Genomic DNA, 25,657 nt, shown 5'->3' with positions numbered 1-25,657 from the left:
GCACAATCTGGCGCTTTGCAGAAAAAACGCAACCGGTTTTTTTTTGCCGCCGGTTGCGTTTTTTTGCATACTTACATTAGTGCCATATTGTACCGCATGGGCTTGCGTTCCGTCCGTTTTTTGCCGCATGCGGCAGATTTAGCCGATGCGGCGGCCGGATGGAACGTTGCCTGGCACATTTTTTTGTCTGGCAAAATAAAAAACATCGCGCCGCATCTGGCCGATGTGGCGCAATTTGCAATGCATACCTATGGACGCCGCATGCGTTTTTTTCCACTGCGCATGCTCAGTAGCCTGCCGCAAGCCGCAAAAACCGGACGGGCCGCATGTCAAAAACTTATGCAAAGGATGCGGTATTGTCGCCGCATCCATTGTATAGGTTTTAGAGCCGGATTGGCCGGCTCTGCTAAAACCGGAGGTGTGAAAGCAGCCTTAGAAAAAAAGACGTCTCAGAGGAGATCTCATTTATATGTATAAATACATGTGTGGTCAATATAAAGGACTGGCACATGACTTATTCATTCCAAATACCATACTAAGAGCCAGGAGGCATACACTGCGAGTGGAAGAAAAGTGATTCCGGCAGCTAAATAGGAAAGGGTTCTTTACAGTTAGAGCAGTCAGACTGTGGAATACACTACCACAAGAGGTAGTAATGGCAGATACTATAACAGCTTTTAAAAAAGGGCTGGATGATTTCCTCAGTACACACAACATTGTTGGTTATAAATGACTTCGTGACTAAATGTAGAACTGGTGGAGGAAGGTTGAACTAGATGGACCCAGGTCTTTTTTCAATTTATGTAAAAAAGAAAAGAATTTTTCTTTTGTTAAAATTTTCCAAGACCTGATGCAACGTTTTGATCGCCAGTTATTGCATTTTAATGCAATGTTTCAGTGAACAAAAAAAACCTTAATTTTGTTGTTTGGAATTTTTTTCTCACTACGGCCCTTATCAATCAGATTAATTGATTATATTTTCATAGATCAGGCATTTGTGAATGTGGCGATACCAAATATGTATATTTTTTTCTATTCTCAATAGAGCAAAAGGGGGGCGATTTCAACTTTTAGGTTTTTGTTGTTTTTTTTTTTACTCATTTTACTAGTCCTCCTAGGGTCTTTCTGATTGCAGTGTGCGATGGCTTCTCCTGATCAGCGTTGCTCTGATCTGGAGAAATGCAGTGTTCCTATGTGTTCACAGGAAACACATCATGGCAGCGACAGGGGTCATCATCTGACCCCGCCGGAGCGTGTTAGATCTAAGGGGTTAACAGGCACGGGTGGCTCTTATGCTGCCGATTCTCTGCCTGGTGCTTCTAACACCCCCATACACTGCGATGCTCAGCTCACCCGACCGTTCCAGTGTTCTCTAGGACAGAACGATTGGGCAACTGAATTCCAACCACCTTACCCTCCAGCCACCAAACACAGGGAATGACCGGCAGATTCCGCCTGATCAGTGGGGCCGGCAGACATTTATAGAATGGGTTTATTTTGGGGTTTGTACACATCACAAGTGTATGACACAGGTCACAGCACACACAGCTGGAGAGATCCTAAAATAGGTCCTGGCTCCATTACATAAACTGTGTCAGGCAATTAAAAAATACACACACCTCAAGAATGACAACCATCAAGATGGTAAAGAGCATCTGTCATCAGACCGGTTCACCACGTACCACTAGCATCATTTGCATCCCAGTGATGGGAGTGCTTCCTCCTCTCATCAGCCCTATACACCAGACCTGACACGCAGGAGCGTCCGCACTATCACAGTCGTCTCCCCAGTGATGGGAGTGCTTCCTCCTCTCATCAGCCCTATATACCCCAGACCTGACACGCAGGAGCGTCCGCACTATCACAGTCGTCTCCCCAGTGATGGGAGTGCTTCCTCCTCTCATCAGCCCTATATACCCCAGACCTGACACGCAGGAGCGTCCGCACTATCACAGTCGTCTCCCCAGTGATGGGAGTGCTTCCTCCTCTCATCAGCCCTATATACCCCAGACCTGACACGCAGGAGCTTCCGCACTATCACAGTCGTCTCCCCAGTGATGGGAGTGCTTCCTCCTCTCATCAGCCCTATATACCCCAGACCTGACACGCAGGAGCGTCCGCACTATCACAGTCGTCTCCCCAGTGATGGGAGTGCTTCCTCCTCTCATCAGCCCTATATACCCCAGACCTGACACGCAGGAGCGTCCCCACTATCACAGTCGTCTCCCCAGTGATGGGAGTGCTTCCTCCTCTCATCAGCCCTATATACCCCAGACCTGACACGCAGGAGCGTCCGCACTATCACAGTCGTCTCCCCAGTGATGGGAGTGCTTCCTCCTCTCATCAGCCCTATATACCCCAGACCTGACACGCAGGAGCGTCCGCACTATCACAGTCGTCTCCCCAGTGATGGGAGTGCTTCCTCCTCTCATCAGCCCTATATACCCCAGACCTGACACGCAGGAGCGTCCGCACTATCACAGTCGTCTCCCCAGTGATGGGAGTGCTTCCTCCTCTCATCAGCCCTATATACCCCAGACCTGACACGCAGGAGCGTCCGCACTATCACAGTCGTCTCCCCAGTGATGGGAGTGCTTCCTCCTCTCATCAGCCCTATATACCCCAGACCTGACACGCAGGAGCGTCCGCACTATCACAGTCGTCTCCCCAGTGATGGGAGTGCTTCCTCCTCTCATCAGCCCTATATACACCAGACCTGACACGCAGGAGCGTCCGCACTATCACAGTCGTCTCCCCAGTGATGGGAGTGCTTCCTCCTCTCATCAGCCCTATATACCCCAGACCTGACACGCAGGAGCGTCCGCACTATCACAGTCGTCTCCCCAGTGATGGGAGTGCTTCCTCCTCTCATCAGCCCTATATACACCAGACCTGACACGCAGGAGCGTCCGCACTATCACAGTCGTCTCCCCAGTGATGGGAGTGCTTCCTCCGCTCAGCAGCCCTATATACCCCAGACCTGACACGCAGGAGCGTCCGCACTATCACAGTCGTCTCCCCAGTGATGGGAGTGCTTCCTCCTCTCATCAGCCCTATATACACCAGACCTGACACGCAGGAGCGTCCGCACTATCACAGTCGTCTCCCCAGTGATGGGAGTGCTTCCTCCTCTCATCAGCCCTATATACACCAGACCTGACACGCAGGAGCGTCCGCACTATCACAGTCGTCTCCCCAGTGATGGGAGTGCTTCCTCCTCTCATCAGCCCTATATACACCAGACCTGACACGCAGGAGCGTCCGCACTATCACAGTCGTCTCCCCAGTGATGGGAGTGCTTCCTCCTCTCATCAGCCCTATATACCCCAGACCTGACACGCAGGAGCGTCCGCACTATCACAGTCGTCTCCCCAGTGATGGGAGTGCTTCCTCCTCTCATCAGCCCTATATACACCAGACCTGACACGCAGGAGCGTCCGCACTATCACAGTCGTCTCCCCAGTGATGGGAGTGCTTCCTCCTCTCATCAGCCCTATATACCCCAGACCTGACACGCAGGAGCGTCCGTACTATCACAGTCGTCTCCCCAGTGATGGGAGTGCTTCCTCCTCTCATCAGCCCTATATACACCAGACCTGACACACAGGAGCGTCCGCACTATCACAGTCGTCTCCCCAGTGATGGGAGTGCTTCCTCCTCTCATCAGCCCTATATACCAGACCTGACACACAGGAGCGTCCGCACTATCACAGTCGTCTCCCCAGTGATGGGAGTGCTTCCTCCTCTCATCAGCCCTATATACACCAGACCTGACACACAGGAGTGTCCGCACTATCACAGTCGTCTCCTCAGTGATTGGAGTGCTTCCTCCTCTCATCAGCCCTATATACACCAGACCTGACACGCAGGAGCGTCCGCACTATCACAGTCGTCTCCCCAGTGATGGGAGTGCTTCCTCCTCTCATCAGCCCTATATACACCAGACCTGACACACAGGAGTGTCCGCACTATCACAGTCGTCTCCCCAGTGATGGGAGTGCTTCCTCCTCTCATCAGCCCTATATACACCAGACCTGACACGCAGGAGCGTCCGCACTATCACAGTCGTCTCCCCAGTGATGGGAGTGCTTCCTCCTCTCATCAGCCCTATATACACCAGACCTGACACACAGGAGCGTCCGCACTATCACAGTCGTCTCCCCAGTGATGGGAGTGCTTCCTCCTCTCATCAGCCCTATATACACCAGACCTGACACGCAGGAGCGTCCGCACTATCACAGTCGTCTCCCCAGTGATGGGAGTGCTTCCTCCTCTCATCAGCCCTATATACACCAGACCTGACACGCAGGAGCGTCCGCACTATCACAGTCGTCTCCCCAGTGATGGGAGTGCTTCCTCCTCTCATCAGCCCTATATACACCAGACCTGACACGCAGGAGCGTCCGCACTATCACAGTCGTCTCCCCAGTGATGGGAGTGCTTCCTCCTCTCATCAGCCCTATATACCGGACCTGACACGCAGGAGCGTCCGCACTATCACAGTCGTCTCCCCAGTGATGGGAGTGCTTCCTCCTCTCATCAGCCCTATATACACCAGACCTGACACGCAGGAGCGTCCGCACTATCACAGTCGTCTCCCCAGTGATGGGAGTGCTTCCTCCTCTCATCAGCCCTATATACCCCAGACCTGACACGCAGGAGCGTCCGCACTATCACAGTCGTCTCCCCAGTGATGGGAGTGCTTCCTCCTCTCATCAGCCCTATATACACCAGACCTGACACGCAGGAGCGTCCGCACTATCACAGTCGTCTCCCCAGTGATGGGAGTGCTTCCTCCTCTCATCAGCCCTATATACACCAGACCTGACACGCAGGAGCGTCCGCACTATCACAGTCGTCTCCCCAGTGATGGGAGTGCTTCCTCCTCTCATCAGCCCTATATACCGGACCTGACACGCAGGAGCGTCCGCACTATCACAGTCGTCTCCCCAGTGATGGGAGTGCTTCCTCCTCTCATCAGCCCTATATACACCAGACCTGACACGCAGGAGCGTCCGCACTATCACAGTCGTCTCCCCAGTGATGGGAGTGCTTCCTCCTCTCATCAGCCCTATATACCCCAGACCTGACACGCAGGAGCGTCCGCACTATCACAGTCGTCTCCCCAGTGATGGGAGTGCTTCCTCCTCTCATCAGCCCTATATACCGGACCTGACACGCAGGAGCGTCCGCACTATCACAGTCGTCTCCCCAGTGATGGGAGTGCTTCCTCCTCTCATCAGCCCTATATACACCAGACCTGGCACACAGGAGCGTCCGCACTATCACAGTCATCTCCCCAGTGATGGGAGTGCTTCCTCCTCTCATCAGCCCTATATACACCAGACCTGACACACAGGAGTGTCCGCACTATCACAGTCGTCTCCCCAGTGATGGGAGTGCTTCCTCCTCTCATCAGCCCTATATACCAGACCTGACACACAGGAGTGTCCGCACTATCACAGTCGTCTCCCCAGTGATGGGAGTGCTTCCTCCTCTCATCAGCCCTATATACACCAGACCTGACACGCAGGAGCGTCCGCACTATCACAGTCGTCTCCCCAGTGATGGGAGTGCTTCCTTATCAGTGTGACCACACAGGTGGCTGGGAGCTGTAGGGAAGGGTCTATTCTCCACTATGAGGAGGCGGCTGACAGCACAGGTCAGACACTGATGGCCATCAGCACATTGTGATCTCCGGCAGATGACATCACACGCCATGTATTTATACATCACACTGAAGAGAAGCGGGTCCCCAGATGGCAGCACCTTCCCCGTCTGTCACCAGCAGCCTCCATTCCTGCGGTGTCCTGTCCATCAGCCAACCTTCATCCATGCCCCTGATACACCGAGCTCCCCGCAGACACCGCCATCCATCATCATCATCACCTACCGCGGCTCAGCACCCGCCCCTCATCTCCGATCTCGGCCGAGGATCTCCCTCTCTGCGGCTTCCGTTCCTTCTATGTCAACTAACAACCCAAGATAACAGAGCAGAAGCCACCGAAGCGTCACGTGATGCACCCCGGCAACGTCACCTGTGGGAGGGGAGAAGGCTGAGGGAGGGGAATGGAGCTGCTAACCCCGCACTGCATGCCGGGTAGTGACAAATGGAACGCACACGTATTACGCTTGGAATACGTGACTAATACATGACCCGCAGTTACGCAGCTAGTGTCGCTGCCAGGGTGAGACGTGAAGGAGAGCAGTCCCTTCCACAACACGCCCGGCAAGAAAGAAGAAAAAAAAAAAATGTATGAGCAAATGTATACAAGTAAAATGAGCAAATGTAGGCGCTGGCAGTAAAGATCCCAACCAGCAGGGTGATATAGGTGAATGCATAGCTACCCCTAGTGGCAAGTGAATGCAATTGCTTGTCACGGTAACTGAATGCCCCAGTACACAGTAGACTTTTGCCCGAGCCTCTGCTGATGGGGTCCCTGGCAGGTGGTGTCCGGGAAGATACAGATCCCGGTGTGGGCCATTCTGGATGGATTTTAGGCTACTTTCATCAAGCACCCCGAAACACCGTGTCTGCAAATTGGGATTCTGATCTGGCTTATCCTGAGTCATATTGCAAAGGATTGTTAAAAATCCACTTGTGACTTTTAGGATCGCTACTTCCAATAGGTGGCGCTGTGCTAGAGTTTGTCTCCTTTACTGGAGAGACAATTTGAAGGCTACTTTCACACATCCAGTTTGAGCACTGCGGCTCAATCCGGCTGTGAAACCTATGCAACGGATGCGGCGAAAACACCGCATCCTTTGCATAAGTTTTTACATGCGGCCCGTCCGTTTTTTTCCGGTTGCGGCACGCTACTGAGCATGCACAGTGGAAGAAACCGGTTGCGGTTTTTGTCGCATCCGGCGTCCATAGGCATGCATTGAAAAATGCGGCGCAATGCGGGTTTTTTTGCCGGAGCAAAAAACGTGCCAGGGAACGTTCCATCCGGCCGCCGCATCGGTGCTTTCACACTTGCGTTGGACGGCTTCCGTTGCTATCCGCAGCCTTGAGGAATTACAGTAACCGTTGCAGGAAACCGTTATATTCCTCATAGACGTCTATTAGCTACGGATAGCAACGGATGGTCTTGCATTGCATCCGCCCCGCGGCGCATCAGTTGTTTTGACGCTGACCGTCGGGCGGATGGAACGCTACATGTAGCGTTTTTCTGCACTTGGCGGAGTGTCAAAAAAACGCAACCTGCAGGATTCCGTCGGCGTCCGTTGTTTTTATAATGGACGCCTATGGTGGCGGATTCCGTTAGAATCCGTCTTTACACAACTGCGCATACTCAGATGTGTAAAGTCAAGGAAAAAAACCCTATAACGGATTGCGTTATTTTGTACCATCCGTAGCATCCGTTGTGCCACTTTATGCAACGCATCCGTTGCATGCGTCACAGAACGCAATGCTACGGATGCCGTCCAATGCAAGTGTGAAACTAGCCTAAATTTGCTGCATGCGGCAAAAACCGGACGGAACGCAAGCCCATGCGGCACAATGCGGCGCCAATGCAAGTCAATGCTGGAAAAAGCGAAACCGGCGGCAAAGAAAAACGGTTTCGTTTTTTCAGCAGAGCGCCGGATGGTGCTGCACTGCTACAACCGGATATGTGAAAGTAGCCTTACCCTACTGCTGTCTGTAGACAGCCGCCACCAGAGATGTTTGCTGGTAGATCTAATATATAGTGGACTGCCCCTTCAAAACTGGCAATGCAACCCCATTCACCTGCATTACACTGTGATGTAAGGCTGGAAACACATCTATGGGAGTAAAATCGGTCCGACTGGGCTGAAAAAAACTCGGCTGATTTTAGTTCACGTTAGGTCCGAGTGCAACGCAAGTGCGATGCTTTTTCTGAATAAATTAATGATTTTACTAGCGTGTGTAATGCGTGTGTAATGCATGTGTAATGCGTATTTTTTACTGTCATCTGCCATTCAGCTCTGCTACATGGCCGCTGACAGCAGACACAGACAGCCATGTAGCAGAGTTGAATGGCAGATGACAGCAGACACAAACAGAGCCGCACAATCAGAATGAACTCGGGTGAACTTCACCCGACTTCATTGTCATGCTGCGGCTCTGTCTGTGCCGCGTCCTGATTAGCGGTCACCCGTGAAGGGCTCACCGGTGACTGCTATCCTCTGAGTGACTGAAGTTAGCAGCCCTCTCTCACACTCACCGATCCCCGGCGCGGTGCTGCACGGCATTCACACTGCTGCGGCGGCTTTTACTATTTTGAAAAAGCCGGCCACTCATTAAACAATCTCGTATTCCCTGCTTTCCCCGCCCACCGGCGCCTATGATTGGTTGCAGTGAGACATGCCCCCACGCTGAGTGACAGGTGTCTCACTGCACCCAATCATAGCAGCCGGTGGGCGGGTCTATACTGTGCAGTGAAATAAATAAATAATTAAAAAAAACGGCGTGCGGTCCCCCCAATTTTAATACCAGCCAGATAAAACCATACGGCTGAAGGCTGGTATTCTCAGGATGGGGAGCTCCACGTTATGGGGAGCCCCCCAGCCTAACAATATCAGTCAGCAGCCGCCCAGAATTGCCGCATACATTAGATGCGACAGTTCTGGGACTGTACCCGGCTCTTCCCGATTTACCCTGGTGCGTTGGCAAATCGGGGTAATAAGGAGTTAATGGCAGCCCATAGCTGCCACTAAATCCTAGATTAATCATGTCAGGCGTCTCCCCGAGAAACCTTCCATGATGATGAGCAGGGAATACGAGATTGTTTAATGAGCGGCCGGCTTTTTCAAAATAGTAAAAGCCGCCGCAGCAGTGTGAATGCCGTGCAGCGCCGCGCCGGGGATCGGGGAACGATGAGTATGAGAGAGGAGGGGAAAATGACCGACAGACTATGAGAGAGGGACAGAGATAGTGACCGACCGACAGAGAGAGAATAGAGACCGAGAGGAAGAGACCGACTGACAGAGAATAGTGATTGACAGACATTGTGAGACATCGCTCGTGTCCAGTGTTTTAGGAAACATGCGAGAAATGTATTTAGAAAATCGGATGTCACTAGGATGGTGTGAGTGCTGTCCCGTGACATCCGATTATTTACACGCTCCCATAGACTTGCATTGGAGAAACTCGCAGTAGAAACTCGCAAAAAAGCAGCATGCTGCGATTTTTTTCTCAGTCCGATTTGGACTGAGAAAAAAAATCGCAAATGCGAGCTGAATCATTCACTAACATGTGTCCGATTCCAATGCGAGATTTTCTCGCATTGCTCTACTGCGAGAAACTCGCAAGTGAGAAGCAGCCCTAAAGGTGGCACATAGCAATGTTTGGTCATGGTCTTAATCTCTGTATCCCCAGTTTCATCAGCACATTCACACCTATTTGCTTTTCATGTAAGGCAGCATAATAGCTCCGTTTTCACTGAAAATCCCCCATGTTTGCCTGGGTTTCCCCAAAGATTTACTGATAGGGAATTTAGATTGTGAGCCGCATTGGGGACAGCGATGATGTCTGTACGGTGCTATAGAATATGATGGCGCTATATGTGCAAGCATGAAAAATAAAGTTCATTCATGTGCGCTAAACTCAATGGGGCAAGATACTCAGTTGATTCTACAATGAATATTCAGGGAGCCAAGACATGGCGTCCTAAATACAGGAGGAGCCCCCACATGGCTCCCTATACACAATATGAGCCCTACATAACCTCTCAAATACAGTGTGAGACCTCACTTAGTCCCTATCTACAGTATGAACCCCACATAGCCCCTTCTAGATAGTATATGCCCCCACTTAGCCCCTGCATATGCAGTATAAGACCCCACACAGTCTCTGTATATGCACTATAAGCCCACACAAAGCCTCCTATACATAGTATAAGTTTCCATATAGCCTCCTCAATACCATATGAGCCCCCACATAGCCCCTATATACAGTGTGAGCCACTGCATAGCCCCTGTATACAGTATCAGCCCCACATAGCTCCCTATATACAGTGTGAGCCCCACATAGCCCCTCCATATAGGGCAGTCATGGCGAACCTTTCAGAGGCCGAGTGCCCAAACTGTAACTCTAAACCCAATTTTTTTTCTCGAGTGCCAACACAGCAATTTAACCAATTCTATTACATAAATAATTGATTGTAACCTTACCTTTGCAGTCTTCTCTTCTATTCAGCAGGGGGCATCACGCTCATGCATGCTTACCCAGGGCCGTATTTACCATTAGGCACCCGTGGTCCCGTGCCTAGGGCGGCAGGATGCAGGGGGGCGGCACCTTCTAGCAGTAAAAAAAAAAAAAATTTTTTTTTCTTACACATTCATTAAATCCGCTGTATTTTCGGAGGGGGGAGAGGCGCACCTTTATTTATTTGTATCCGCGTCAATTAAGACGCGAATGCAGACAAACTGCGGCAGCCGGGCACAGAGAGCTGATTGACCCCGGAACTGCCGGCGCCTGCACTTCCGGGGTCACAGGCGCGCCAATCAGCTCCTTCCTCTGTGTTGCGTCCAATGCTGTGTGGATTTCACATGCAGAGCTCACAGCAGGACGCCGCAGAGGACGCCGCGATGGCAGCCGGTGTCAGAAGAGGATACTCACGTGAGCCAGGAAGATGACGGCGGGCCCTGGAGCAGGTAAGTGCTCGCAGAGCTGAAGATTCATAAGGAGCGTGGGGGTGTCTCTAATGCAGACTGGAGATCTGCGTATGGGGTGGGAGGAGAGAGGCTGATACTGGGGGAGACTTGGGGGAAGAGAAGCTGATACTGGGGGAGGCTGGGAGGAGAGTCTGATGCTGGGGGAGGCTGATGTTGCGGAAGGCTGGGAGGGGGGAGGCTGACGCTGGGGGAGGCTGGGAGGAGAGAGGCTGATGCTGAGGGAGGCTGATGCTGGGGGAGGCTGGGAGGAGGGAGGCTGGTGCTGGGGGAGGCTGGGAGGAGGGAGGCTGATACTGGGGGAGGCTGGGAGGGGGGAGGCTGATGCTGGGGGAGGCTAGGAGGGGGGAGGCTGATGCTGGGGGAGGCTGGGAGGCTGATGCTGGGGGAGGCTGGGAGGAGGGAGGCTGATGCTTGGGGAGGCTAGGAGGGGGGAGGCTGATGCTGGGGGAGGCTGGGAGGGGGGAGGCTGATGCTGGAGGAGGCTGATGCTGAGGGAGGCTGATGCTGGGGGAGGCTGGGAGGAGGGAGGCAGATGCTGGGGGAGGCTGGGAGGAGGGAGGCTGATGCTGGGGGAGGCTGGGAGGAGGGAGGCTGATGCTGGGGGAGGCTGGGAGGAGGGAGGCTGATGCTGGGGGAGGCTGGGGGAGGGAGGCTGATGCTGGGGGAGGCTGGGGGGAGGGAGGCTGATGCTGGGGGAGGCTGATGCTGGGGGAGGCTGATGCTGGGGGAGGCTGGGAGGAGGGGAGGCTGGGGGGAGAGAGGCTGATGCTGGGGGAGGCTGGGAGGAGGGAGGCTGATGCTGAGGGAGGCTGGGAGGAGGGAGGCTGATGCTGAGGGAGGCTGATGCTGGGGGAGGCTGGGAGGAGAGAAGCTGATGCTGGGAGAGGCTGGGAGGAGAGAGGCTGATGCTGGGGGAGGCTGGGAGGAAAGAGGCTGATGCTGAGGGAGGCTGATGCTGGGAGAGGCTGATGCTGTGGGAGGCTCGGAGGAGTTAAGCTGATGCTGAGGTAGGCTGATGCTGGGGGAGGCTGGGAGGAGAGAGGCTGATGCTGGGGGGAGAGAGGTTGATGCTGGGGGGGCTGGGGAGAGAGAGGCTGATGCTGGGGGAGAGGCTGCTGGTGAAGGCGGGGGAGAGCGGCTGCTGCTGGGGGAATGGGAGAGAGGGGCCAATCCTAGAGACAGAGGACAAGGGTTGAGGGATAGTGCAATAATAAAATCGATGGGGGGGGAGTGTAAGGACTCAGAATGAGAGGGGGGCAGCATTGGGAGCTCATTATAAAGAAGGGGCAGCATGTGTGGGCTCAGTATGGAGTGGAGCAATGTAGGGGAGTCAATATCAACAGTGGGGTAGTGTGTGTGTGTGTGTGTGGGAGGGGTGTCTCAGCATAAGCGTTAGTGTGGTGGTCTTAGTATGATGAATGGGGCAGCATGGAGGTGTCATTATGGAAAAGAGGAAGGCAGCATTAGGAGCTCATGGAGAGGGGCAGCATGCATGGGACATTGTGAGGAGGGAACAGCATGCATGGGAAACTGTGAGGAGGGAGCAGCATGCATGGGACATTGTGAAGAGGGGCAGCATGCATGGGACATTGTGAGGGGGGACAGCATGCATGGGACATTGTGAGGAGGGAGCAGCATGCATGGGACACTGTGAGGAGGGGGCAGCATGCATGGGACATTGTGAGGAGGGGGCAGCATGCATGGGACATTGCGAGGAGGGAGCAGCATGCATGGGACACTGTGAGGAGGAGGAAGCATGCATGGGACATTGTGAGGAGGGGGAAGCATGCATGGGACATTGTGAGGAGGGGGCAGCATGCATGGGACATTGTGAGGAGGGGGCAGCATGCATGGGACATTGTGAGGAGGGGGCAGCATGCATGGGACATTGTGAGGAGGGGGCAGCATGCATGGGACATTGTGAGGACGGGGAAGCATGCATGGGACATTGTGAGGAGGGGGAAGCATGCATGGGACATTGTGAGGAGGGAGCAGCATGCATGGGACATTGTGAGGAGGGAGCAGCATGCATGGGACATTGTGAGGAGGGGACAGCATGCATAGGACATTGTGAGGAGGGAGCAGCATGCATGGGACACTGTGAGGAGGGGGCAGCATGTATGAGGCATTGTGAGGAGGGAGCAGCATGCATGGGACATTGGGAGGAGGGGGCAGCATGCATGGGACATTGGGAGGAGGGGGCAGAATGCATGGGACATTGTGAGGAGGGGGCAGCATGCATGGGACACTGTGAGGAGGGGGCAGCATGCATGGGACATTGGGAGGAGGGGGCAGAATGCATGGAACATTGTGAGGAGGGGGCAGCATGCATGGGACACTGTGAGGAGGGGGCAGCATGCATGGGACACTGTGAGGAGGGGGCAGCATGCATGAGACACTGTGAGGAGGGGGCAGCATGCATGGGACACTGTGAGGAGGGGCAGCATGCATGAGACATTGGGAGGAGGGGGCAGAATGCATGGGACATTGTGAGGAGGGGGCAGAATGCATGGGACATTGTGAGGAGGGGGCAGCATGCATGGGACACTGTGAGGAGGGGGCAGCATGCATGGGACACTGTGAGGAAGGGGCAGCATGCATGGGACATTGTGAGGAGGGGGCAGCATGCATGGGACATTGTGAGGAGGGGGCAGCATGCATGGGACATTGTGAGGAGGGGGCAGCATGCATGGGACATTGTGAGGAGGGGGCAGCATGATGTGAGGTCAATGTGCAGATCATATTTCATAATTGAGGAAGGTGTGGTGGGTATAATTTATAAGGGAGGGCAGTGTGACAGTCACAGTACATAAGTGGGCACGGTGTGGTGGGAATATTTTATACTCATGCTATGTTTTGATGTGCCTGTGGTGATCCCCATTGGGGGGGTAGTGCCCTTCGTTTCTCATTGATACTTTTTCAAGTGTTTTACAGAGTAGATCTGCCTTAAACAGATGTTGTGTGCGAAAACTCAGTGTTACGGTGTCACTAAGGGGCGCGACCACTTAAAGTGCCTAGGGCAGCACGAAGGCAAAATACAGCCCTGTGCTTACCACACATTGAAGCTGAGCCCCTGCCCTTTCCAGACACAGCAGTTAGATTAATCTTTATGGAAAAAAATGCAGCATATTAGACAGAGATTTTAGCATGGAATGCAATCAATGTCACCCTGTTATCCACATCTGCATTTCAAAGTCTGAACATCCTGAAATCCCATAAAGATGTACGAGTTGCTCCCCTCCCCCTTCATTATGTAGTTATGTCCTCCTTCCTGGGCCACTTCCTTGTAAACATGTCCCCCATCCTGATATACTGTATATTTCCTACATTCTGGTATATTTGTTCCCATCATGGCCCCATCCTGGTAAATGTTCCCCCATCTTGGTAAATGTTCCCCCATCCTGGCATGTTCCTCATCCTGGTAAATGTACCCCATCCTGGCATGCCTCCCCATCCTCGTATGTACCTTATCCTGGCATGTTCCCCCATCCTAGTAAATGTACCTCATCCTGGCATGTCCCCTCATCCTGGTAAATGTACCCCATCCTGGCATGTTCCCTCACCTTGGTAAATGTACCTCATTCTGAAATGTTCCCCCATCCTAGTAAATGTACCCCATTCTGCTATATCCCCCCATCTTGGAATGTACCTCATTCTGGTAAATGTACCCCATCCTGGCATGTACCTCATCCTGGTAAATGTACACCATCCTGGCATGTACCTCATCCTGGTAAATGTACCCCCACCGTGGTAAATGTGCCCCCATCCTGTCATGTTCCTCCATCCTGATATCTTCCCCATCCTGATATCTTCCCCATCCTGATATCTTCCCCATCCTGATATCTAACTCCATCCTGGTAGGTACTTCCTCCTGGCATGTACCTCATTCTGGCATGTACCTCATCCTGGTATTTCCCCAGCTTGGCATATACCTCATCCTGGCAGTTTCCCCATCCTGGTATGTACCTCATCCTGGCAGTATCTCCATCCCGGCATGCACCACATCCTGGCACGTATCTCATCCTGGCATGCACCAAATCCTGGCAGTTTCCCCATTCTGGTATGTTTTCCCCATGCTGGCACTTCCCCCTCCCCGGCATGTTTTCCCCATGCTGGCACTTACCCCCCTGGCATGTTTTCCCCATGCTGGCACTTACCCCCCTGGCATGTTTTCCCCATGCTGGCACTTCCCCCCCCCCCCCCTGGCATGTTTTCCCAATGTGGGCATTCTCTCCCCCCTGGTATGTTTTCCCCATGTGGGCCTTCTCTCCCCCCTGGCATGTTTTCCCCATGCTGGCACTCCCCCCCCCGGCATGTTTTCCCCATGTGGGCATTCTCCCCCCCCCCTGGCATGTTTTCCCCATGCTGGGACTTCCCCCCCTGGCATGTTTTCCCCATGTGGGCATTCTCTCCCCCCTGGCATTCTTTCCCCCCTGGCATGTTATCCCCATGCTGGCACTTCCCCCCCTGGCATGTTTTCCCCATGTGGGCATTCTCTCCCCCTGGCATGTTTTCCCCATGTGGGCATTCTCTCCCCCCTGGCATGTTTTACCAATGCTGGCACTTCCCCCCCTGGCATGTTTTCCCCATGCTGGCACTTCCCTCCCTGGCATGTTTTCCCCATGCTGGCATTTACCCCCATGACATGTTTTCCCCATGCTGGCACTTCACCCCCTGGCATGTTTTCCCCATGCTGGCACTTCCCCCCCCTGGCATGTTTTCCCCATGCTGGCACATCACCCCCCCCGGCATGTTTTCCCCATGTGGGCATTCTCTCCCCCCTGGCATGTTTTCCCCATGCGGGCATTCTCTCCCCCCTGGCATGTTTTCCCCATGCTGGCACTCCCCCTCCCCCCGGCATGTTTTCCCCATGCTGGCACCCCCCCGGCATGTTTTCCCCATGTGGGCATTCTGTCCCCCCTGGCATGTTTTCCCCATGTGGGCATTCTCTCCCCCTTGGCATGTTTTCCCCATACTAGCACTTCCTCCCTGGTATGTTTTCCCCATGTGGGCATTCCCTTCCCCCTGGCATGTTTTCCCCATCCTGGCACTCCCCCCCCCTGGCATGTTTTCCCCATGTACAAAGCAAGAAGGCCTGCGGAGACACCATCACATGTTTCTCAACACTGGCAAGAAACTAGCCAGGTCTTTCACCGGGAAGGAACAACCACGGGAAGGGCAGTCTCCAGTCAAGGAGACCGCCTATGCCAAACATGGTATCCATCCACAGACAGCCGTTTCAGGGTATTTGCCCCTCATCAGTGTGGAGTAGGAATCTGGCTAGTGGGACATTGCCTAGTAAAAGACTAGAAGGGGTATACATAGTACATACAAGTACAATAATCATAAACAAAACAGGGCACAGACTGGTACAGGAGGAAGGAAGTCCTTGCCTGCGAGGGCTCACAGTCTACAAGGGATGGGTGATGCTACAGTAGGTGAGGATGGAGATGGTCGTGCGGCGCTATAGCGGACTTGGGTCAGGGCTGGTTGTAGGCTTGTCGGAAGAGGTGGGTCTTCAGGTTCATTTTGAAGCTTGTCAAGGTAGGCGAAGGGCGAAAATCTGATATGCTGTGGCAGAGCATTCCAGAGTATGGGGGATGCACAGGAGAAATCTTGGATGAAATGGTGGGAAGAGGAAATGAGAGGGGAGTAGAAAAGGAGATCTTGTGAGGATTGAAGGTTACGTGCGGGTAAATATCGGGAGACTAGGTCACAGATGTAACGAGGAGAGAGGTTGTAGATGGCTTTGTAGGTCATGGTTAGGATTGGAACTGGAGGATTGTATATCATACATAGTATGAGCGCCACTTAGCCCCATATATACAGTTTGAGCCCCCACATAGCCCTCCTATATACAGTATGAGTCCTCACATAGCCTACTACATACATTTCTGAACCCCCACATAGCCTCCTAGATACATTTCTGAACACCAACATATCCTATATACATTTCTGAGCTCCCACACAGCCTCCTACATTCATGCAAACTTCCCATACACTTACAAAAAAAATCACCACATACTCCACTCGCTCTCGGAACCCCTTGCTCCAGAATGCGGTGTACTGACACTGCAGAGCACACGCGTTGATGTGATGTCATCATGTCTACTGTGCCTCCCATTAACTGTCAGAAGATGAAGCCAGTGGCACCATCCTACCCTAATGTATAAACCACTATCTGCATCCTGTGGATACAAGGAGCAGTGACATCGGGAAGCTGGTGGCATCTGGCATGGTGCGGCGCGCGGTCCACTATTTTTAGCCCTTTGGCTGTCTTAGTTCGCAGGCCGGATGTGGCCTATGGGCCGCACTTTGCCCAGCGCTGCTGCACATGAAGGTCTGAAGATGCTTCTGTTGGCATGACACACGGACTCATGGTAGCTCTCACGTTTTCTTCTCTGGACAGTTATTCCTCTAAATCTTCTAAGCAGTCTGAAGGAGGTTACACCAGAGAAAATAACTGTCTCTCCGGCTCACGTGAACTTATTCTCAAAATACTAACATTACATATACTATATATTATACATTAAAAATATCACCAGTTTGCTGTGGATTTCACATTTTCTCTTAAAACATATTATATATACTACGATGGGCGGTATATAAAAATCCTTAAAGTAACCATTCACATTATATATGCAGACCGATAAGTGGACAGTGTGGTATAGAGGAGTAGAATCTGAGCAGAATAGCGATATTTGGACAGTGTGGTATAGAGGAGTAGAATCTGAGCAGAATAGCCATATGTGGACAGTGTGGTATAGAGGAGTAGAATCTGAGCAGAATAACGATAAGTGGACAGTGTGGTATAGAGGAGTAGAATCTGAGCAGAATAACGATATGTGGACAGTGTGGTATAGAGGAGTAGAATCTGAGCAGAATAACGATAAGTGGACAGTGTAGTATAGAGGAGTAGAATCTGAGCAGAATAACGATATGTGGACAGTGTGGTACAGAGGAGTAGAATCTGAGCAGAATAACGATATGTGGACAGTGTGGTACAGAGGAGTAGAATCTGAGCAGAATAACGATATGTGGACAGTGTGGTATAGAGGAGTAGAATCTGAGCAGAATAACGATATGTGGACAGTGTGGTATAGAGGAGTAGAATCTGAGCAGAATAACGATATGTGGACAGTGTGGTACAGAGGAGTAGAATCTGAGCAGAATAACGATATGTGGACAGTGTGGTATAGAGGGGTAGAATCTGAGCAGAATAACGATATGTGGACACTGTGGTATAGAGGGGTAGAATCTGAGCAGAATAACGATATGTGGACACTGTGGTATAGAGGGGTAGAATCTGAGCAGAATAACGATATGTGGACAGTGTGGTATAGAGGAGTAGAATCTGAGCAGAATAACATATAGGTTTGTTGGAAAAGATTGCGTATAGCTTGTATTTTAGTCATTGAAATAATTGGTGTTAGTAGGCTAGCATATGCGTCTAGTGGACGGTCCTACTATGTGCATGACGGCTATCTGCACATTCCAGAAGTATACAATAGAAAGGTATGGATGCAGCTGGAGCAGTAATCTTGTTGGAATAACCTTACAAATAAGCGAGGGGGAGGGTTGGTTATAAGTAAATTGTCCCCAAAACTCATCCTACGTGATAATATAAGTGAAGTCGATGAAAATGTAGAGTTCCTATGGTTGGACGTAAGGGGGGAAGAAAGAATAATAAAATACTGGTACTGGTAGGGGTTTGTTATTAAAGAGAACCTGTCACCAAATGTGTCCCCTATAAGCTGCGACCACCACCAGTAAGCCCTTATATACAGCATTCTAGAATGTTGGGGAGTGTTTTGTTAGGAAGTTAGAAGGGTTCAAAGTTTATCAGCAATTTCCCATTTTCCAAACAATATTTCCAAAACCATTTTTTAGGGACCATATCACATTTCAAGTGACTTTGAGGGGCCTAGGTGACAGAAAATACCCAAAAGTGACAACGTTGTAAAAATTGCACTCCTCCCACTGCTCAAAACCACATCCAAGAAGTTTATTAACCCTTTAGGTGCTTCACAGAAACAAAAGCAAAGTGGAAGGAAAACATATAAATTTTCCTTTTTCCCACAAAAATGTTATTTTAGTCCCAAATTTGCATTTTCACAAAGGAAACAAGAGAAAATGCTCCTTATACCGATACCCCACAAGTGGCGGAAATCTACTGTTTGGGTACACAGCAGGGCTCAGAAGGCAAGAAGTGCCATTTGGATTTTAAATCGCATAATTGTCTTGAATATCTAGCGAACGCCATGTCATGTTTGGAGAGCCCCTGATGTGCCTATACAGTGAAACCCTCCACAAGTGACCCTATTGTGGAAACTAGGTCCCTTAAAAACTTTATCCAGGGGTATAGTGAGTACTTTGAGCACACAAGTACGTAACAGAATTTGATTACATTAGGTCATCACATTTAAAATGTTCATTGTTTTTTACAAAAATGTTGTTTAGCATCGAATTTATCACTTTTACAAGAGGTACCACCAAAACGTGGACTCCACATTTTGTTCCCCAGTTTCTTTTTAGCCCGCTGATACCCCACAAGTAGTCTAAAAGTTCTCTTAGGACAAATGGGAGTGTTCGGAAGTGAAAGAATTTTGGAAAGCCAATTTGGCTGAAATAGATTGTGAGCACCATGTTGCATTTGCAGGGCCCGTAAGGTACCTAAACAGCAGAAACCAACCACAAGTGACCCCATTTTGAAAACTAGACCCCTCAAGGATTTTCTACAATAGTATAGTGAGCACTTTGAACCCATAGTTATTCACAGAATTTGATCACATTAGGTCGGCATATTGAAAATTTTAATTTTTATCACAAAAATGTTGCTTTAACATCGAATATTTCTCTTTTACCTGAAGTACCACCAGAAACTGGAACCCACAAGTTGTTACCCACTTTCTTGTGAGAGCAGGGATACCATAGATGTAGTCAAAAAGTTCTGTTTGGACAAACGGGAGGGCTTGGAACGGATGGAACAATATTTGAGTTTTGCATAGCAAATTTGGTGTAATACTATTGTATGAACTGAGGATTTCGATCGCGTTAGGGCAATGACAACAGAGACGGGTTGTTGGTGCAAGAAGGTTTATAATATGCAACCAACAATATGTACACAGAAAAGAACATAAACACAGTATATACCTGCCAGATTCGGAGCAAGGGGAATTCCTGGGACCGCGCACCGGACACCCCCAGGGAGACCACCAGGAGCGAACCCCTATACAGAGGCTGTCTGGCGATCACCCCAGAAGGCCTAGATGCGCAGCAGCCGGGACACGAAAGGGCAACAGGTTATCTTCCAAAAATGTCCGTACGGGATGTGGAACGCGGGTCCTAGGGTGGACATGGACCGGACGGGACTGGGCACAAGCGCCGACCAAAGACAGCAGACGGAGTTCGGGACCAGCGACGGCACAGCTCGATGAGACCAGGTGGAGTCCAGGGCCGGTGTCAGGTGATTCACCAGGATCCAAAAAACAACCAGTAAACGAGAGCAGCGGAGCAGGAGTAGACAGGAAGCAGTATACTCAAGCAACTAGACTAAGCTTAGGGGCGGGCTTTTAAACAGATGAACAGGAAGTAGGGCAACAGAACAGAACACTCCATGGCAACAAAGGGCAAGATCCTTCAGAAGCAACCTGGAAATCCCGGAACACTGACATTTCGCTGAAATAGATTGCAAGCACCATGTTGCATTTGCAGAGTCCTTAAGGTACCTACACAGCAGAAAACCCCCACAAGTGACCCCATTTTGGAAATTAGACCCATCCAGGAATTTATGTAGGGGTGTGTTGAATATTTAGAACCCATAGATACTTCACAGAACTTTTTAAAATGTGGATGTGAAAATTATACATTAGTTATGTTTTTTTAGCCTAAAATTTGTCATTTTGACAATGGGTAATAAGAGAAAATGGACGCCATAATTTGTTATACAATTTCTCCTGAATACAGTCACACCCCCTACATGTTAAAACACTAATGGTTGATCACACGACAGGGCTTGGAAAATGAACAGTGCTATTCGATTTTTAGAACACAGCTTTGGACACATGATCCCCTATGTACTAAGGCAATGATCGGAAATGGGCTTTTCCTACCATAAAGGGTCTTTTAACGTTTTTTCCACATGAAATCCATTAATTCCAATGCCATACGTTTTTTTCCGATATTTATTACACATATTGCAGACAGACGGCACTTAAATACATATGGACCTCATACGGATGACATACGGATGATACATGGACAGCACACAGATGGCACATGGATGACACATACGTACTCACAGATGACCACATGGATTGCCAAAAGGGGATGTGCTTCATGTGCGTTTTTTGTGTGGACATGTGAAAGAGGCCTAACACAGATTTAGACAAATTTGTGAACAATATTTGAGAGAATAAGGCCTTTTGTGTAAAGAGAAAAAGTCTTAGGTCCTTGAGTTCAGCTCATGAAAACTGGGAGCAAAAACAAAAGTGTTGAGTTTATTTTTTTTTGTCAGTGTATATATATATATATATATCATACATTTTTATCTTCCGCTAAAAAAAGTATTTGTTATTAAGCTAAAAAAATAAAGGTGATATTTTATAGGGCTTGCTTTTCTCTGGTTGATGGGGGCCTACAGTATTGCTTTTTGTTTTATGTCACTGGTTTTCTCGTAAACTACATATTGGGCAACACGGTGGCTCAGTGGTTAGCACTGGCATCTGGGGTCCTGAGTACAAATCCCACCAAAGACAACTTCTACAGTTAGGTCCAGAAATATTTGGACAGTGACACAATTTTCGCGAGTTGGGCTCTGCATGCCACCACATTGGATTTGAAATGAAACCTCTACAACAGAATTCAAGTGCAGATTGTAATGTTTAATTTGAAGGTTTGAACAAAAATATCTGATAGAAATTGTAGGAATTGTACACATTTCTTTACAAACACTCCACATTTTAGGAGGTCAAAAGTAATTGGACAAATAAACCAAACCCAAACAAAATATTTTTATTTTCAATATTTTGTTGCGAATCCTTTGGAGGCAATCACTGCCTTAAGTCTGGAACCCATGGACATCACCAAACGCTGGGTTTCCTCCTTCTTAATGCTTTGCCAGGCCTTTACAGCCGCAGCCTTCAGGTCTTGCTTGTTTGTGGGTCTTTCCGTCTTAAGTCTGGATTTGAGCAAGTGAAATGCATGCTCAATTGGGTTAAGATCTGGTGATTGACTTGGCCATTGCAGAATGTTCCACTTTTTTGCACTCATGAACTCCTGGGTAGCTTTGGCTGTATGCTTGGGGTCATTGTCCATCTGTACTATGAAGCGCCGTCCGATCAACTTTGCGGCATTTGGCTGAATCTGGGCTGAAAGTATATCCCGGTACACTTCAGAATTCATCCGGCTACTCTTGTCTGCTGTTATGTCATCAATAAACACAAGTGACCCAGTGCCATTGAAAGCCATGCATGCCCATGCCATCACGTTGCCTCCACCATGTTTTACAGAGGATGTGGTGTGTCTTGGATCATGTGCCGTTCCCTTTCTTCTCCAAACCTTTTTATTCCCATCATTCTGGTACAGGTTGATCTTTGTCTCATCTGTCCATAGAATACTTTTCCAGAACTGAGATGGCTTCATGAGGTGTTTTTCAGCAAATTTAACTCTGGCCTGTCTATTTTTGCAATTGATGAATGGTTTGCATCTAGATGTGAACCCTTTGTATTTACTTTCATGGAGTCTTCTCTTTACTGTTGACTTAGAGACAGATACACCTACTTCACTGAGAGTGTTCTGGACTTCAGTTGATGTTGTGAACGGGTTCTTCTTCACCAAAGAAAGTATGCGGCGATCATCCACCACTGTTGTCATCCGTGGACGCCCAGGACTTTTTGAGTTCCCAAGCTCACCAGTCAATTCCTTTTTTCTCAGAATGTACCCGACTGTTGATTTTGCTACTCCAAGCATGTCTGCTATCTCTCTGATGGATTTTTTCTTTTTTTTCAGCCTCAGGATGTTCTGCTTCACCTCAATTGAGAGTTCCTTAGACCGCATGTTGTCTGGTCACAGCAACAGCTTCCAAATGCAAAACCACACACCTGTAATCAACCCCAGACCTTTTAACTACTTCATTGATTACAGGTTAACGAGGGAGACGCCTTCAGAGTTAATTGCAGCCCTTAGAGTCCCTTGTCCAATTACTTTTGGTCCCTTGAAAAAGAGGAGGCTATGCATTACAGAGCTATGATTCCTAAACCCTTTCTCCGATTTGGATGTGAAAACTCTCATATTGCAGCTGGGAGTGTGCACTTTCAGCCCATATTATATATATAATTGTATTTCTGAACATGTTTTTGTAAACAGCTAAAATAACAAAACTTGTGTCACTGTCCAAATATTTCTGGACCTAACTGTATATGGAGCTTGTGTGTTCTCCCAATGTTTGTGTGGATTTCCTCCAGGTACTCCGGTTTCCTTCCACACCCCAAAGACATATTAATAGTCAACTGTGAGTCCCAATGGGAACAGTGATGATCACGTCTGTAAAGGGGAATTATTGGTGCTGTAGAAAAGAGTGAAATAAATGTCAGCTAGCCATGTAATTAATGTATGACTGATTGGGACCAACTTCTGGTGCCCCCTAAATGTGTGCATGAAGTGAACTTTGCAACCATGGCACTATTCAATGTGGTGATGATGACTGATGAATGATGGGGCCATATATGCTCACGCCAATCCATTTCCAGGGGACTTGCTCCCCCTTATCTCAGCAGCAGTAATGTATTTGTCTTCTATCCTGTGCAAAGACAATGAATATTGTTTATTGGACAAACCCTTTTAGGAGAGTTGTCTCAGAATAAATTATTATATTACTCTGAAATTGTAATAATTTAAACATGATTGTATGATGCCCCATGTGTCCATTCCACTCCAATGATACAAGAGCAATGAGTACCTCCTGACAGCTGCAGATACTACTGTACACAAGTGGGGGTGCTGGTTAGGCGCCGGCGGCGAAGATTGAGGAGGGGGGTGGGGAGGATCTGTCAGCCGATGCCGAGTTTGAGGAGTGGGAGGGAGTGCTGTCGTTGCTGTCGTGCTGCCGGGAGATCCTGTCCACGGTTTACTACATACTACAAACAGTACTGTATGCTGGAGAGAGAGGCAGGGGGTGCAGAACTACAAGGCTCCGCATACTCCATCCACTAGTGTATGCAGGAGAGGCAGGGGGAGCAGAACTACAAGGCTCAGCATACTCCATCCACTAGTGTATGCAGGAGAGCAGACAGCAGCTGCCGAGCTACAAGGCTCAGCATTCTTCAGCCAAGACTATGCAGGAGTTTTTTTGCCCAAAAACGTAAAATGTAAAACAAAAAAATGACGTGGGCTTTGCCATATTTTTGTATGCTAGCCGGGTACAGCAGGCAGGTACGGGCTGCCCCCAACCCCCAGCTGCCTATTTGTACCCGGCTGAGAACCAAAAATATAGGGAAGCCCTTTTATTTAATTATTTCATGAATTTCATGAAATAATTTAAGAAAAAAAAAATGACAAGGGCTTCACACAAATTTTGTGTCCATCCAGGTACAACTAGGCAGCTGGGGATTGGAATCCGCAGCGCAGAGTGCCCAAGCTTTCTGGGCACCCCTGCTGCAAATTGCAGTCCGCAGCCTCCCCAGAAAATGGCACTTTCATAGAAGCGCCATATTCTGGTGCTGTATCCAACTGTTCCAGCTGCCCTGGTGATGGGTGGCTTGCTGGGTAATAAGGGGTTAGGGCCAGCTGTATATTATCAACTGGCCCTAAGCCTGAAATTCATGGTGTCACGCCAATATTAGACATGGCCACCATGAATTTCTTGTAAAGATAAAAAAAAACACAAGACAGAGAAAATATTTTTATTAGAAATAAAACACAACACAATAAGTGACTCCATCTTTATTGAAATAAAGAACCCCACTCTGCAGTAATCCTGGGGCAAGGGTCCCGCGCCGTCCAATCCAGATCCAATATCATCTGATCAGTTTTCTGGAAGGCAAAGCGATCAGATGATGTGTCAGGTTAAAGGACATGAATCACATGACACAGCAGCTGATTGTATAAAAGCCGGTTATACAATCAGCTGATGCATCAGTGCAAAAAAAAAACTACTCACCTGTCTGCAAAATCCCAGGACACGACTGATCGCTCCAGGAGCCGCCAGTAATCAGCTGCTGCAGTCACCTCAGAGCATCACCTGATCGCTTAAACCAGCTGGGCAGTAAAAAGCCGGCCCCACCGCTGGACTTAGACTGTCAGCTAATGCCGTAGCGTGACAGCTGATTACCGGCAGGTCCTGAATCCGATCAGACGTGTCCCGGGAGGCTGCAGACAGGTAAGTGTGAGATTTTTTTTTTTTTCTAGTGTTCCCGCTTAGCAGCTGGGAGCGGACATGGCGCCGGTGGTAGCAGGGGGAAGCGGGGGGGGTTGAGCACTGGGGGTCGGGGGGGGGGGCGAGTACTGGAGGACCCGATCACCGGCGGCAGGAGCAGCACAGTGATTACAGGGCAGGTGGGAGGGAGCGGAGGTCGGTGGGGGTGGGGGGGTTGAATCGGACGACGGGGGGAAAGGGAGGTCGGGGGGGGGGGGTGGAAGACAGCAGAGGGGAGCAAATACCTTACCAGATGGCAGCAGATCGGGGTGACCGGCCATGACATCGATCTTCAGCGTCCATAAACATCTTGAAGAGGGCGGGCACCCACCGCCCCTCCATATCTGATTGGAGGGATAGCCTCACATGGATGCTAGCTCGAATCAGATCGGAGGGGGGGTGAGACACAGAGGTCACCCTGCTACAGCCAATGGCTGATATAGCAAATTTACAAATTAGCCATGTGGACAGAGCCAGAGGTGCTTATCCTGAGCGCTTTTCAGATTTTCCGGTACGCCGTACCGGCGCGTACCACCGCAAAAAAAAAGCACTGGTTATGAACACTCATTGGCCCATGACTATTATATATGTTCAGACTGAATG

The 25,657-nt window shown here is 49.9% G+C and overlaps 1 protein-coding gene across 2 annotated transcripts in view; it reads right to left on the bottom strand.

Moving 5' to 3' along the window:
• CNST (consortin, connexin sorting protein) overlaps positions 1 to 6,044 on the bottom strand; it is a 184,178-nt gene extending 178,134 nt beyond the window's left edge. For both annotated transcript variants that reach the window (XM_075339611.1, XM_075339612.1), the window contains exon 1: positions 5,894 to 6,044. The gene's annotated coding sequence lies outside the window, so the exon portion shown is untranslated. The remainder of the gene's footprint in view (positions 1 to 5,893) is intronic.
• Between the last annotated feature and the right edge of the window lie 19,613 nt (positions 6,045 to 25,657).

The sequence above is a fragment of the Anomaloglossus baeobatrachus genome, chromosome 3, assembly GCF_048569485.1.
Source record: "Anomaloglossus baeobatrachus isolate aAnoBae1 chromosome 3, aAnoBae1.hap1, whole genome shotgun sequence".
NCBI lineage: Eukaryota > Metazoa > Chordata > Amphibia > Anura > Aromobatidae > Anomaloglossus > Anomaloglossus baeobatrachus.
The sequence above is the reverse complement of the archived record's forward strand: the minus strand, read 5'-3'. Positions and strand labels throughout refer to the sequence as shown.